We start from the raw sequence: 8,075 nt of genomic DNA on the forward strand, positions 1-8,075 counted from the left end.
AACCAAGCATGATTAAGAACTAGGAAATATAGCACTTGTATATGTTTCTCATGTATTAAGTGCAGCCAAATTCGATTAATTCCTCACATGCACAACAATACAAAATTCTACCCACGACAATTGGACATCGCATTGCAGAATTGAACCAAACAGTTAACTAAACACCACAACAAATGAACCAAACATTAACTGAGCACCACATTGCACAATATAACATACTCCTAATAGAAGATCAGACAGTTATCCAAACCAAGCATGCTTAACAACTTGGAAATTTAGCAATTGTATTTGTTTCTCATGTATTTAGTACAACCAAATTCGATTTATTTCTCACATGGTATACAATAACAGAATGCAGCCACAACAATTGGACATCGCCTAGCAGAATTGAACCATGCAGTTAAGTAAACACCACAACAAATGAACCAAATATTAACTGAGCACCACATTGCACAATATAACATACTCCTATAGAAGATCAGACAGCTAACCAAACCAAGCATGCTTAACAACTTGGAAATATAGCAATTGTATTTGTTTCTCATGTATTTACTACAGATAAATTCAATTTATTCCTCACATGGTATACAATAACAGAATGCACCCACAACTACTGAACTTCGCATTGCAGAATTGAACCAAACAGTTAACTAAACACCACAACACAAATGAACCAAATGTTAACTGAGCACCACATTGCACAATGCATAACCAAAGCAAGCATGCTTGACAACTTGGAAATATAGCAATTGTATTCGTTTCTCATGTATTTTGTAAAGATAAATTCGATATATTTCTCACAAGGAAGACAATACAAAATTGCAGCCTGAAGAATTGAACATCACATTTGCAGAATTGATCCAAACAGTTAACTAAAGATGACAACTAATTAACAAAATAGTTAATAAGAGCGCAACACACTGCACGACATATAGAACATATAAACTAGAGCAACAGATTGCATGGTAAAATTAGATAGCACAATTCACTAGAACTTGTGAAGGAAAGTCAGGAGCAGCACACGCAACGGGTAAACCAAGCATGCTTAACCGGTGTAGCTAGCAAATGGCAAGGTGCCCCTCCAAGATCTGGGGGACGGCACGAATGGCAGTCATCGCGACCTCATCCGCGCGTGCGGCCGCGATTTGCTTCTCCGCTGCCCAATGCTCCTTGAGATCCTGGCTATACTGCGTGCACCATGGCTTAGGGCGGCGCTTATTTGGTGGAGGGATCGGTGATTTGGGTGGAAGGTATCGCGCTCGCGCCGGCGGTCGGGGCATGTGGGATGTGGAAGGAGGAGGAGGATGGGGGTCGGGTGTGGATTACCTGCCTGGATAGGCGAGGCCGAGCAGCGTGAAGGAGGGTTGCTGGTGAGGAGGCGGCGCTGCAAGCAAGGAGTGAAGGTTTCAACTTGGAAAGGAAGGAGGAAAGAGGGGAAATGTGGCTTTTGGTAAGGGGGAGGGGGCGGGAGGTTGATATTTCCGCGGAAGCCGAAAATTTGGAATCGCTTCAGCGAAAAAACTGGCGCGCAAAGTGTCATCAGACATGGTCCCTAGAACTGTGTACGATATGTGAACATCACAAATGATTCAGATAGCTTAACCCGTGTGTGAGGAGTTTGAACGTCAAAAATTTTGGTTCGAATTTCCCTGGTTACAGTGGTCATCCACGTCATTGCATAATTTGGCTACACAAAGGAGACTACAGCACACCCACACTTCTTAATCGAGCAAGTTCAGCAATTAAATAGAGCTAGCTGACCTAAACATTACTCTAACAAATTAAAGACCGGTGCTCTTAATTAAACAAAAAAAAGAGTACTACTACGGCTAGTGCTCGTCGATCTCCGCCGCCGCCTCCATGTCCAACTCGCGCCCGACGGTCTCCTGGGGAAGGGGCTCCATGGCATCAATTGCACCGTACTCCGGAAGCATCTCGCCATGCGTGTCCGCCATATCTTTGGAATAGGCCACTATGAGCTGGGCATGGGCGGTCGTGATCTAGGCTTTGGCGGGCTCCGTCGTGGCAAGGTATGCCGCGCAGGAATAGATGACTGCTTGAACTCTCTCGGTGATTGCCAACTCTTCGATCGTGGGTTGCCGATCGTTGTCGGAGAAGCTTCGTTCGATTTGTGCGGTGACCGCCACGAGCCAGGCATGGACGGCCTCGACATGGTCGTGGGCGGCCTCCATCAGGGCTAAGGCCGCCGCTGCGGAACGGACAGCTGCTGTGCCGCTCTCGCCAGTTGCTATCCCCGAGGCAGATGCTGCTACCGCCGCCTGAGAAGCAGCGGCGGCCGTTTGGGCTACCTTGGCCGCCTGGACGCAAATTGCGGTCGCCCTCATGAAGCTTGTCAGCACGAGCCTGGCGGCTGCGGCCGCGCTCTCACTAGACTGGGCCGCCGATGTTGCCCTCAGGAAGTGGGTCCACATCCCCATCTTTCACCGGCGACGATTGACCAGTGAAATGATATTTTGAGGAGCGGGCTAGTCTGCTTGACACTCCGATGGTACTCCAAGATATTTTGTGCTGCATCTCACACGGTTGGTGATAATAAACTGTTTGCGATCTACTTGATTTTTTGGCTTGATTTTAATTACATAATCGGGTCACAGCTACAAAGGATGGTGTTTGAATTGACAGAACTTTTATCTGCAGTGAACAAGCAACTATAGGTGTGTCGTGAAAAAATTGGAATTATTCAGGGTTCGTTTGGACGTTTTTATACATTAACTTGGTTTTGTAGGCATTTCAGGTGCATAATTCAAATTTGAACTACATGCACATGCTCTAGTGCATATAAACTGGTTGAAAAATCAAATCAGTGTCCTTGGTTGCATGCTTAGGTCCCATGCAAGAAATGGGAATGACTGTCAAACACCCTGGCACCGTCACTCGGCCGCAAACATTGAGATACTTGGTTTTTAAATTATAGTAAATACAAAACTCGTCCAAAATTCATGAAACTTGGCATGCTATCATGGAGCGGCATCAACATGCCGTGGTAAATTTTTTGTCCCATTTGGGGCAGGTTTGGGTATAAGCTTCTCCCAAACCAGAGCTTCTCACAAAAAGCGTGATGGTTTCGGTAGGGAACGTGCCACCTTTGAGAATAAAACCATATCTGTTGCCTCTTATTGCTTCCAAAAAAATTGTAATGTCAACATAGAACAACAGGAGTGTTGTATTTAATTTTGGAATTTTTAAGGGTTCGTTTGGACATTTTTATACATTAACTTGGTTTTCTTGGCATTTTATGTGCACACTTCAAATTTGAACTACATGCATATGCTCTAGTGCATATAAATTGGTTGAAAAATCAAATCGGTGTGCTTCGGTGCATGCTTAGGTCCCATGCATGAAATGGGAATGAATTTCAAACACCCTGCCACCGTCACTCGGCCGCAAACATTGAGATACTTGGTTTTTAAATTCTAGTAAATCCAAAACTCATCTGAAATTCCTGAAACATGGCATGCTATCATGGAGTGGCATCAACATGCCGTGGTAAAATTTTTGTCCCATTTGAGGCAGGTTTGGGTATAAGCGTCTCACAAACCAGAGCCTCTCAGAACAAGCGTGATGGTTTCGGTAGGGAACGTGCCATCTTTGGGGACGAAACGATATCCGTTGCCTCTTATTGCTTTCAAAAAATTTCTAGTGTCAACATAGAACAACATGAGTTTTGTGTTTAATTTTTGAATTTTTGGTGTTTGTTTTGGCATTTTTATACATTAACTTGGTTTTGTAAGCATTTCAGGTGCATAATTCAAATTTGAACTACATGGACATGCTCCAGTGCATATAAATTGGTTGAAAAACCAAATATGTGTCCTTGGTTGCATGCTTAGGTCCCATGCAAAAAATGGGAATGAATTTAAAACACCCTGCCATCGTCACTCGGCCGCAAACATTGAGATACTTGGTTTTTAAATTCTAGTAAATCCAAAGCTCGTCTGAAATTAATGAAACTTGGCATGCTATCATGGAGCGGCATCAACATGTCGTGGTAAAAATTTTGTCCCATTTGGGGCAGGTTTGGGTATAAGCGTCTCAAAAACCAGAGCTTCTCACAACAAGCGTGCTGGTTTCGGTAGGGAACGTGCCACCTTTCGGGACGAAACGATATTTGTTGCCTCTTATTGCTTTAATTTTTTTTCTAGTGTCAACATAGAACAACAGGAGTGTTGTGTTTAATTTTTGATTTTTTTGGGTTTGTTTGGACATTTTTATACATTAACTTGGTTTTGTCGGCATTTCAGGTGCATAATTCAAATTTGAACTACATGCACATGCTCCAGTGCATATAAACTAGTTGAAAAATCAAATTTGTGTCCTTGGTTCCATGCTTAGGTCCCATGCAAGAAATGGGAATGAATTTCAAACACCCTACCTGATACGGCCATTAACACGCTTGCTACTGCTGTGTTTCCTCAAGATCTTACTAGTATGGTTGTTCAAAATTATGTGCTGGAGACAGATATGCTTGAGGTCAGAGACTTGTACGTAAAATCTGAAGACACATACATGGACGTACATGTTGAAGATACTAGTTCTATGCATGAATATGCCTTGAACGCTAGTGGAGAGAAAGGATACCAACTAAAAGCTATTTCTTTGGAGACGTGTCGATGGAGGATAGTCGTAGGATATGTATATGAGAAAACTATGTCAAGAAATCAAGAGTTCTTTATGCATCTGCACGTTGATCTGGTCAATGGAAAAAGAAAAACTAAATTGATTTTTAGTTGGTATTTATGCAAGCAATTTTCATGGGATCCCGTGAAAGGAGTTTTGCCGGTTGGAGATAAATGGAAAGGACACAAAACTAAGGATTTTTCTCCAACTAATTTTATTTGCCCGGCTGCTACCAGGATATGTCTACGTGATATCCTCTCATTGTGTGCATTAGGGTGGGGTCCACCTACATGCATGTCACGTAATGTGGTGCGGATATTTACCTTTATATTAGGAAGAGTCCAAAGCTGAGTTTGTTTACTTTATTTAAATCAAGTGGGTTTGTTTAGTTCGATTCAGATTGTAAGGGTCGACTATATATAGCCATATGTGTGCATCATGTAAGGTCAGGTTATTTTGAGATGAATTAGACAGAGCGTGTGATTCGGCCGTCGGCCATTATCGAGTTTTGAGAAATCTTGGCAAAAGTCTCTACTAGCGTGTGAGTTCCTACGACGCGACGCGTATGAGATTACAAGCTGAACCTATACTGTTCGTCCATGTTATTCCTTCGGATCGAGGGGTTGGCGTGTTGTTTTTGCGAGGTTTGTGAACATCTTTGTAAACCCGCATCTAGTTCTTGCTGCGATGGAGTTTTGTGGCGTGAAAGATTGGGCCAACAACGGATCGACCCTCGCCTCGAGGTTCGTTCCTCATCAAGTGGTATCAGAGACCGGTGTTTCTCACGACACTTCGGAGGAGACGGACGGCGCGCCGTCACCAAGGAGCTACTCGAGGCTCTCTGGCGATTTTTTACTTGAGGAGAAGGGTTATGGTGCTGAACATTTTCACACCTACTGTAAAAGTGGGAGAGAAAGTTTGCGCCACAACGATCGACCATGACAGTTTGATCAACGCGGTCGACATTGCCATGGTGGAGAAGCTGCAACTATCGATGACACTACATCCACGACCATACTCACTGAGGAGGTACCACGACAAGCTCGACATTACGCACCAAACTATGGTACTGTCTTCAGTTGGCAAATTTTCTTGTGTGGTTATGTGTGACGTAATCCGGCACCAATGGTCTCATGTCATATGTTGTTGGGAAAGCCATGGTACAAGGAAAACAATGCTACACATGACTATCTCGTCAACACATACACTTTCAAACGTGATACAAAATATGTTCTCGTGGCCATTGAGAAGAAGTTTTTCAAGACTTGGAGGAAAGAACGACAACAGAAGATGAAGAAACAAGAAGAAGCAAAGAAGGAAGTCAAACCCGCTGAAGAAATTCCGGCCCATGTTCGGTCTGCAGATTACGTTATTGTTAAAGAGACTGACTCAAAACCGAGGACAGTTTTGCTTGAAGGGAGGGAGGATGATACGGCCATTAACACGCTTGCTACTGCTGTCTTTCCTCAAGATGTTACTGGTATGGTCATTCAAAATTGTGTGTTGGAGGCAGATATGCTTGAGGTCAGAGACTTGTACTTAAAATCTGAAGACACATACATGGACGTACATCTTGAAGATACTAGTTCTGTGCATGAATATGCCTTGAACGCTAGTGGAGAGAAAGGATACCAACTAAAAGCTATTTCTTTGGAGACGTGTCGATGGAGGACAGTCATAGGATATCTATATGAGAAAACTATGTCAAGATATCAAGAGTTCTTTATGCATCTGCACGTTGATCTGGTCAATGGAAAAAGAAAAACTAAATTGATTTTTAGTTGGTATTTATGCAAGCAATTTTCATGGGATCCCGGGAAAGGAGATATGCCGGTTGGAGATAAATGGAAAGGACGCAAAACAAAGGATTTTGCTCCAAGCTAATTTTATTTGCCCGGCTGCTACGAGGATATGTCTATGTGATATCCTCTCATTGTGTGCATTAGGGTGGGGTCCACCTACATGCATGTCACGTAATGTGGTGCAGATATTTACCTTTGTATTAGGAAGAGTCCAAAGCTGAGTTTGTTTACTGTATTTAAATCTAGTGGGTTTGTTTAGTTCGATTCAGATTGTAAGGGTCGACTATATATAGCCATATGTGTGCGTTATGTAAGGTCAGGTTATTTTGAGATGAATTAGACACAGCGTGTGATTCGGCCGTCGGCCATTATCGAGTTTTGAGAAATCGTGGTAAAAGTCTCTACTAGCGTGTGAGTTCCTACGACGCGACGCGTAGGAGATTACAAGCTGAACCTATACGGTTCGTCCACGTTATTCCTTCGGATCGAGGGGTTGGCGTGTTGTTTTTGCGAGGTTTGTGAACATCTTTGTAAACCCGCATCTAGTTCTTGCTGCGATGGAGTTTTGTGGCGTGAAAGATTGGGCCAACAACGGATCGACCCTCGCCTCGAGGTTCGCTCCTCATCAAGTGGTATCAGAGACCGGTGTTTCTCACGGCACTTCGGAGGAGACGGCCGGCGCGCCGTCACCAAGGAGCTACTCGAGGCTCTCCGGCGATTTTTTACTTGAGGAGAAGGGTTATGGTGCTGAACATTTTCACACCTACTATAAAAGTGGGAGAGAAAGTTTGCGCCACAACGATCGACCATGACAGTTCGATCAACGCGGTCGGCATTGCCATGGTGGAGAAGCTACAACTATCGATGACACTACATCCACGACCATACTCACTGAGGAGGTACCACGACAAGCTCGACATTACGCACCAAACTACGGTACTGTCTTCAGTTGGCAAATTTTCTTGTGTGGTTATGTGTGATGTAATCCGGCACCAATGGTCTCATGTCATATGTCATTGGGAAAGCCATGGTACAAGGAAAACAATGCTACACATGACTATCTCGTCAACACATACACTATCAAACGTGATACAAAATATGTCCTCGTGGCCATTGAGAAGAAGTTTTTCAAGACTTGGAGGAAAGAACGACAACAGAAGATGAAGAAACAAGAAGAAGCAAAGAAGGAAGTCAAACCCGCTGAAGAAATTCCGGCCCATGTTCGATCTGCAGATTACGTTATTGTTAAAGAGACTGACTCAAAACCGAGGACAGTTTTGCTTGAAGGGAGGGAGGATGATACGGCCATTAACACGCTTGCTACTGCTGTCTTTCCTCAAGATGTTACTGGTATGGTCATTCAAAATTATGTGTTGGAGGCAGATATGCTTGAGGTTAGAGACCTGTACTTAAAATCTGAAGACACATACATGGACGTACATCTTGAACATACTAGTTCTATGCATGAATATGCCTTGAACGCTAGTGGAGAGAAAGGATACCAACTAAAAGCTATTTCTTTGGAGACGTGTCGATGGAGGATAGTTGTAGGATATCTATATGAGAAAACTATCTCATGAAATCAAGAGTTCTTTATGCATCTGCATGTTGATCTGGTCAATGGAAAAAGAAAAA

The sequence above is a fragment of the Aegilops tauschii genome, chromosome 7 (genome assembly GCF_002575655.3).
Source record: "Aegilops tauschii subsp. strangulata cultivar AL8/78 chromosome 7, Aet v6.0, whole genome shotgun sequence".
Lineage (NCBI taxonomy): Eukaryota > Viridiplantae > Streptophyta > Magnoliopsida > Poales > Poaceae > Aegilops > Aegilops tauschii.